Source organism: Procambarus clarkii, chromosome 12, assembly GCF_040958095.1.
Source record: "Procambarus clarkii isolate CNS0578487 chromosome 12, FALCON_Pclarkii_2.0, whole genome shotgun sequence".
NCBI lineage: Eukaryota > Metazoa > Arthropoda > Malacostraca > Decapoda > Cambaridae > Procambarus > Procambarus clarkii.
Genome location: NC_091161.1, coordinates 48,794,509 through 48,802,855, shown reverse-complemented (window position 1 = coordinate 48,802,855; position 8,347 = coordinate 48,794,509).

Genomic DNA, 8,347 nt, shown 5'->3' with positions numbered 1-8,347 from the left:
AGCTAGATGCATTCGAGCTCTCCATAGAAGGTACGAGCTGGCCGCAAATGCATAAATCACGCATTGTCACGAGTGACCGCGAGTAGAGTAACGTGTCACGCGCGAGTAGAGTAACTTGTCACGCGCGCTACGCAACTCCAACTTTTACAACTAGATCTGGTTTCACAGCCTTTAATTATTATTCAATTTACATGAAACTTGCACACTATATGTAGAGTTTACGCCTCTAAAAACTTACGTCATTATTCTTATCTACGTAGACTTATTGATTTTATAAATAATGATACACTTCATTTTATTGCATACGTTTTTGGGAAACTTTTAAAAATCTGTATTATTGCACTAAATACATCTGGGATAAAGATGTGACATAAAAATCTTTACTATATAGTAACGTCATAGGTGAGTGTCGTAGAAATGGTTTTGGTTCACAATTGTGGGCTGTGAAGTCAATTGAACATGGTTGAAAAATTCTTTTTTTTTTTTTCTCCTTCTCTATTTAGGCTGAGATGCTGAAACTTGGCCTAGGTGCAGCACCTTTCACATGTATCAGGATAATAAATTATGAATACCCTGCAACAGTTTCTTATATCCTATTACAATGGCCCCTTAAATCAATTGCTAGACAGACAGGTAAAGCATATAAGAGCCTTAGAACTCCTCAAATGTTAAAACTGTTTCAGGCCGCGCTTGCAGCGGCGAGGGAGAGAATGACTGAACTGAGACAAAATGAATGGGAGGGTTTTGTTAGTGGACTTAACCTGCATACTCCCCTGGGCAAAGCCTGGAAAGGCATAAACAAAATTATTGGTAAAAATAGTAGACAACATCACACCCAAACCCGCTACAGAAAGCCAGGGCTCAGGTTTCCAGCCTTGGAATGTTACCAGCTAGCACTAGGGAGAAATTGCAGGGGAGGTCCACCAACAGAAATTCTCTCATAAATTTCATGTTGAGCAAGTAACATGATAAATGTGATGTTCCATATACAGATTATGAATTGGATGCAGCCCTCTCCAGGGGCAGGAGCACTGCTCCTGGTGAAGACGGTATCACCTATGATATTCTAAGACTCCTACATCGTGGACCCGGTAACCCATTATTAGAATTGTTTAATGCCAGCTATGTCACTGGGCAGTTGCCTGTATCATGGACCACCAGTCTTACGGTACCTGTACCAAAGCCTGGCCAACCTGATGCTTTCCGTCCCATCTCACTGACCAGTTGCATGTGCAAAACCTTTGAGAGAATGGTGCTTAATAGATTATTGTATAGAGTTAAAGAGCACATGTCACCTGATATCAATGGTTTCACACATGGTAAAAGTGTACACAACTGTATCACAACCTTTCTTACTGTTCATGGAGACAAAAGGCACAACTAGGCACCCCACAAGGAGGAGTACTTAGTCCTACCTTGTTTAATGTTCTAATTAATGCTTTACTAAAATCAATCCCAACTAGTCCGGCAAACATCACTATCAGCTATGCAGATGACATCCTTGTGCATACTAAAACCCACCGCGAAATGCAAACAGTCTTAAATTGTATACATACAGCTTGTGAGAGCCTTGGTCTTGTAATCAACGCTGCTAAAACTAAGGTATTTAACAGACAAATTGGCAACCGCAAAAGTGGACCACGAAAACTTAAGATAGACAACATACCAATAGACTATGTCTCTTCTTTCAAATACCTTGGAGTCTCTGTCCCTTGTACCTCAACTGCAGTCAATAAGTTACATCAACAATGTAGAGACAGACTCAAGGCTCTCAGAACTGTAGTGGGGTACAGCCCGAAATATGGTATTAATATTAGAATAGCAAGAATGATGTATTTAGCGTATGTAAGGTCTCTGATAGACTATCATGCACCAGCTTTGGTCCTGCAGAATGGCAAAAGTATTGATAGACTGGAAAAAATGCAAAATGAAGCACTCAGAATTATACTTGGCTGTCCTATAACTACCAAAGTTCTCAACATGCGGAAAGAATTCAATATACTTAGCATTCGAGATAGAATATTTGAAATTAATCTTATGATGGGACTAAAGCTGCTGCGTGATAACAAAAACAACATTGTGTCAGTTGCACTGTTAGAACACATACGAAATGGAACTAGCGAGTCTTAATGGATTCAAAGAACTGCTACTCATATTAAAATGATGGGACTGCACGATGTATATACAGATGAAAGAGTACAGCACTTCCTTCCACCCTGGCAGATAGTACCTTTTGACATCCTGACCCCTGCATACCCCACCAAGAAACTAATCATAAGCAACCCTCATGCTCAGCTTGCTGCTAAATTAAGCACCATAGAACACATTCACAATATACAAGCTGAAAACAACATTGCACAGACCATATACACTGACGGATCACTCAATACAGCTACAGGGAGGGCAGGAAGTGCTGTTATTGCTCATCAGCCCGATGGCAGCACAATTCAAAGAAATATCCGAATTAGTAACTGGGCGTCCACAATGCAAGCCGAGTTGGTAGCGATACTGGTAGCACTCGAAATTATTGACAACACTGAAGTAGACAGCTTAATTATTTCTGACTCCCTATCCTCACTACGAGCAATCTGTCTCAATTTTTAATGGACCTATCCTTTCCCTTGTCTTAGTACGATATAACTGAATTTTTTTTTTAGGATTTGTCGTTGCTTGCCCTGCTATGCGAACTTCATAGTTTCTTTTTGCATTCCTTATCTCTTTTTTAACATTTCTAACCAGTTGTACGAATTCCTGTTTTAAAGTGACCTCCCCATTTTTAATCCTATAGTACCAAGCTCTCTTTTTACCTATAAGGTTCTTCAAATTCTTTGTTATCCACTTTGGGTCATTAGTATTCGATCTATTCAATTTGTATGGTATACTACGTTCCTGTGCTTTGTTTAGAATATTCTTAAATAAGTTATATATTGAATCCACATCGAAATCCCTATTTTAGTCACCTATCGCTGGGTTTATGTCTCGCTCCAAGACCGGCCCACACCCCATACCCAAGACTTTCTAATCAATTTGACCCCAAAAAATTTTCTTAGGCTATTAAAATCAGCTTTTCGAAAATCTGGCACTTTAACAGAATTTTCTCCTACTGGTCTATTCCATTCTATGCTAAATCTGATTTCTTTGTGATCACTGTTCCCTAGCTCACTCCCTAATTCGATGTCATAAATTTGTGTTTCCCTGTTAGTTAACACTTAAATATAAAATATTATTTTAAAATATTATTTTTTTATTATATAGCTGAAGAACCACACCAGGTGTCTTGTTACTAACGCTTCGATTAATAAATCCCAGTGTCCTATTTGCCTTATTACGAACATTCATGCATTGATCCTTTTGTTTTAAATTCTTTGTTTTGTTGTTGTTGCCGCCGAAGGCGGCTAGTTTATTGTGCACCCCATACTAATCCTGTGAGCGGTAGCGCAAGAGCATTACAGAGGGCACAAAAGGTCTTTATCAGACCTCATCTTAGATTATTACAAACAATTTCTTCAATCCTTCACACCTTATAGATACAATGTCAGCTAGTTACAGAGAAAGTGCTATTAAAAGAGCTACATATTTACAGTAAGTCATCATACATTAATGGTAGGTCTTGTCGTTAATACATAATAGTTTGGCAAATGGGGATATTACAGAGTGATAGGGGAGCTTCTGTTTACTATTAGTCCTCACAATACACTACTTATTTCTGAATCTCATATGTCGTTCATCTACTGGAAGCAAAATGTGGGTACAGTGCAAGGATTTCAGGTAATTTATCCATGGTAATAAGATAAGTTGCCATATCATACAGAGTGAGCTTAGATTTATCTCTAAAAGGCTCAATTTTACAACAATCCAAGATATAGTGTTCGAGTGTGTGTCCCTGCCTATGTCCACACACTTTACACTTTACTTCATCTAGATCCCTATACAAGCCGAACTGCCAGAGATACTTGTAGCCAAGTCTTATACGAACTGTGACAACATCTGTTAGTCTACTGACTTTGTTACTTGCCCCATACACATGTTTTACTTCACACATTTCATTGTGATGAACAATGGACCTACTAGTTCCAGTTTGCACTGGAACTAGTGCAAAAAAACCAGTGTTTCTAGTGTTAAAAAACTAGTTCTACTTTCTTCAAATCCATCCAAGAGTTCTCGTCTAATGACACTTTTAAGGGACCTATTTGATAACTCAAGATTCCATTCAATACTGTCTTTATTTACTGCAGCCTTAGCAAGGGCGTCAACTTTGTCATGTTCCTGCATGCCAATGTGAGAAGGAATCCACAACATTTTTATATTTACCCTTTTGCTAAGTATTCTTACATATCTACGTCTAGCTTCCAAGACAAGCACGTTATTACTTGATTGCAAACTGTTTATTGCTCGTAGTGAGGATAGGGAGTCAGAAATAATTAAGCTGTCTACTTCAGTGTTGTCAATAATTTCGAGTGCTACCAGTATCGCTACCAACTCGGCTTCCATTGTGGACGCCCAGTTACTAATTCGGATATTTCTTTGAATTGTGCTGCCATCGGGCTGATGAGCAATAACAGCACTTCCTGCCCTCCCTGTAGCTGTATTGAGTGATCCGTCAGTGTATATGGTCTGTGCAATGTTGTTTTCAGCTTGTATATTGTGAATGTGTTCTATGGTGCTTAATTTAGCAGCAAGCTGAGCATGAGGGTTGCTTATGATTAGTTTCTTGGTGGGGTATGCAGGGGTCAGGATGTCAAAAGGTACTATCTGCCAGGGTGGAAGGAAGTGATGTACTCTTTCATCTGTATATACATCGTGCAGTCCCATCATTTTAATATGAGTAGCAGTTCTTTGAATCCATTTAGACTCGCTACTTCCATTTCGTATGTGTTCTAACAGTGCAACTGACACAATGTTGTTTTTGTTATCACGCAGCAGCTTTAGTCCCATCATAAGATTAATTTCAAATATTCTATCTCGAATGCTAAGTATATTTAATTCTTTCCGCATGTTGAGAACTTTGGTAGTTATAGGACAGCCAAGTATAATTCTGAGTGCTTCATTTTGCATTTTTTCCAGTCTATCAATACTTTTGCCATTCTGCAGGACCAAAGCTGGTGCATGATAGTCTATCAGAGACCTTACATACGCTAAATACATCATTCTTGCTATTCTAATATTAATACCATATTTCGGGCTGTACCCCACTACAGTTCTGAGAGCCTTGAGTCTGTCTCTACATTGTTGATGTAACTTATTGACTGCAGTTGAGGTACAAGGGACAGAGACTCCAAGGTATTTGAAAGAAGAGACATAGTCTATTGGTATGTTGTCTATCTTAAGTTTTCGTGGTCCACTTTTGCGGTTGCCAATTTGTCTGTTAAATACCTTAGTTTTAGCAGCGTTGATTACAAGACCAAGGCTCTCACAAGCTGTATGTATACAATTTAAGACTGTTTGCATTTCGCGGTGGGTTTTAGTATGCACAAGGATGTCATCTGCATAGCTGATAGTGATGTTTGCCGGACTAGTTGGGATTGATTTTAGTAAAGCATTAATTAGAACATTAAACAAGGTAGGACTAAGTACTCCTCCTTGTGGGGTGCCTAGTTGTGCCTTTTGTCTCCATGAACAGTAAGAAAGGTTGTGATACAGTTGTGTACACTTTTACCATGTGTGAAACCATTGATATCAGGTGACATGTGCTCTTTAACTCTATACAATAATCTATTAAGCACCATTCTCTCAAAGGTTTTGCACATGCAACTGGTCAGTGAGATGGGACGGAAAGCATCAGGTTGGCCAGGCTTTGGTACAGGTACCGTAAGACTGGTGGTCCATGATACAGGCAACTGCCCAGTGACATAGCTGGCATTAAACAATTCTAATAATGGGTTACCGGGTCCACGATGTAGGAGTCTTAGAATATCATAGGTGATACCGTCTTCACCAGGAGCAGTGCTCCTGCCCCTGGAGAGGGCTGCATCCAATTCATAATCTGTATATGGAACATCACATTCATCATGTTACTTGCTCAACATGAAATTTATGAGAGAATTTCTGTTGGTGGACCTCTCCTGCAATTTCTCCCTAGTGCTAGCTGGTAACATTCCAAGGCTGGAAACCTGAGCCCTGGCTTTCTGTAGCGGGTTTGGGTGTGATGTTGTCTACTATTTTTACCAATAATTTTGTTTATGCCTTTCCAGGCTTTGCCCAGGGGAGTATGCAGGTTAAGTCCACTAACAAAACCCTCCCATTCATTTTGTCTCAGTTCAGTCATTCTCTCCCTCGCCGCTGCAAGCGCGGCCTGAAACAGTTTTAACATTTGAGGAGTTCTAAGGCTCTTATATGCTTTACCTGTCTGTCTAGCAATTGATTTAAGGGGTCATGGTAATAGGATATAAGAAAGTGTTGCAGGGTATTCATAATTTATTATCCTGATACATGTGAAAGGTGCTGCACCTAGGCCAAGTTTCAGCATCTCAGCCTAAAAAGAAAAAAAAAAGAAAAGAAAAAAAAAATGAATTTTTCAACCATGTTCAATTGACTTCACAGCCCACAATTGTGAACCAAAATCATTTCTACGACACTCACCTATGACGTTACTATATATTAAAGATTTTTATGTCACATCTTTATCCCAGATGTATTTAGTGCAATAATACAGATTTTTAAAAGTTTCCCAAAAACGTATGCAACAAAATGAAGTGTATCATTATTTATAAAATCAATAATTCTACGTAGATAAGAATAATGACGTAAGTTTTTAGAGGCGTAAACTCTACATATAGTGTGCAAGTTTCATGTAAATTGAATAATAAATAAAGGCTGTGAAACCAGATCTAGTTGTAAAAGTTGGAGTTGCGTAGCAAGTTACTCTACTCGCAGTCACTCGTGACAATGCGTGATTTACGCATTTGCGGCCAGCTCGTACCTTCTATGGAGAGCTCGCATGCCTCTAGCTTTCAATGCTTGTCTCTTGTTCGTTTGGTAAGTCATATTGCAGTACAAATAACAATAATAGCATGAGTTCTGGGAGATATTGTGAGAGTGCGTCAGCGATAGAACCACTCCCCACAAGAGACATACAGTCACAGAGGGCCTGAGCCACGTACCACCCTCTCTCTCACACAATACTGTTGCCAATGAGTGAGTTTATATTCATTTTATGCATAACATGTTATTTTCAACGCTATTACGAAAAATAAGACTTCTAGAACGTAAGATACAATACCCCGCGGCGCACTCACGCCGCGAGGACCAGATTCACGAAAGTTGCAGCAGGAAATTTGACTCTAATTACGTTATTTTTCAAGATATCATTAAACGGTTTGGACCACAGTGTTGCCAGAACGTTGTAGTATTTTTCGTAAATATTCCATTTTTCTTCAGGTTTTCGGTTACCATGGCTCCTTAAGCTCTTTCAGTTTAACATCATCATAGTACTGGTTGTGTCTGACCTGTTTACCAGTACTTCTTTTTGTTTGGCGTGACTCACTATTTTTGATGGCCTCATAGGTATTATTTATGAGGTCATCATAAAACTGTTGTACATTCTCAGGCCCATAATTGTTATACCAATGTTCTATGCTGTCTATATAGAATTTTTCTTGCTCTTTCCTTACTGTTAGCCTGCGTCTACTCAGCTTAAATTCTTACTAATCATAACTCCCAGATCCCTTTCGCAATCCGACTTCGCAATCTCAACACCATCTAGCTCGTATCTTGTAACTCTATCATCATTACCTAACCTCAGAACTCTACATTTATCAGCATTAAACTGCATCTGCCAATCCTTTGACCATTTCAAAACCCTATCTAGATCAACTTGAAGTGATAGTAAGTCTTCTTCCGAATTAATTTCCCTACCGATTTTCGTATCATCGGCAAATTTGCAAATGTTGCTACTCAAACCTGAATCTAAATCATATATATATATATTAAACAACAGAGGTCCCAGGACCAACCCGTCCTCGACTCAAGTCCATTACATTCAGCGGTCAACCCCACAGACGCATTCATAAATTTTAACATGCTGTTCATTCAAAACGGGCTAACCATCCAGTGTGATGGGGAATTTTTAGCATCACTTAACTAGCTTTTTGACACTGTACTCCCCCTTCATGTAGTCTAGGGTAGCTGCACAAATGCAGATGTACCTAATGTATTAATAAAAAAAAAGGAATACCTCCATACACCTATTCTTGTAATGGTAGTGCTTACATATTTGCACTTTAACATACACATCAAAAGTACACGCACACACACAGACCAGCACAACCCCACACATGCACAAAACCACCCACATACATTAAGCATTTTTACTTAATTTAAAATAGAAACGTTTAAAAACATTAGTTAT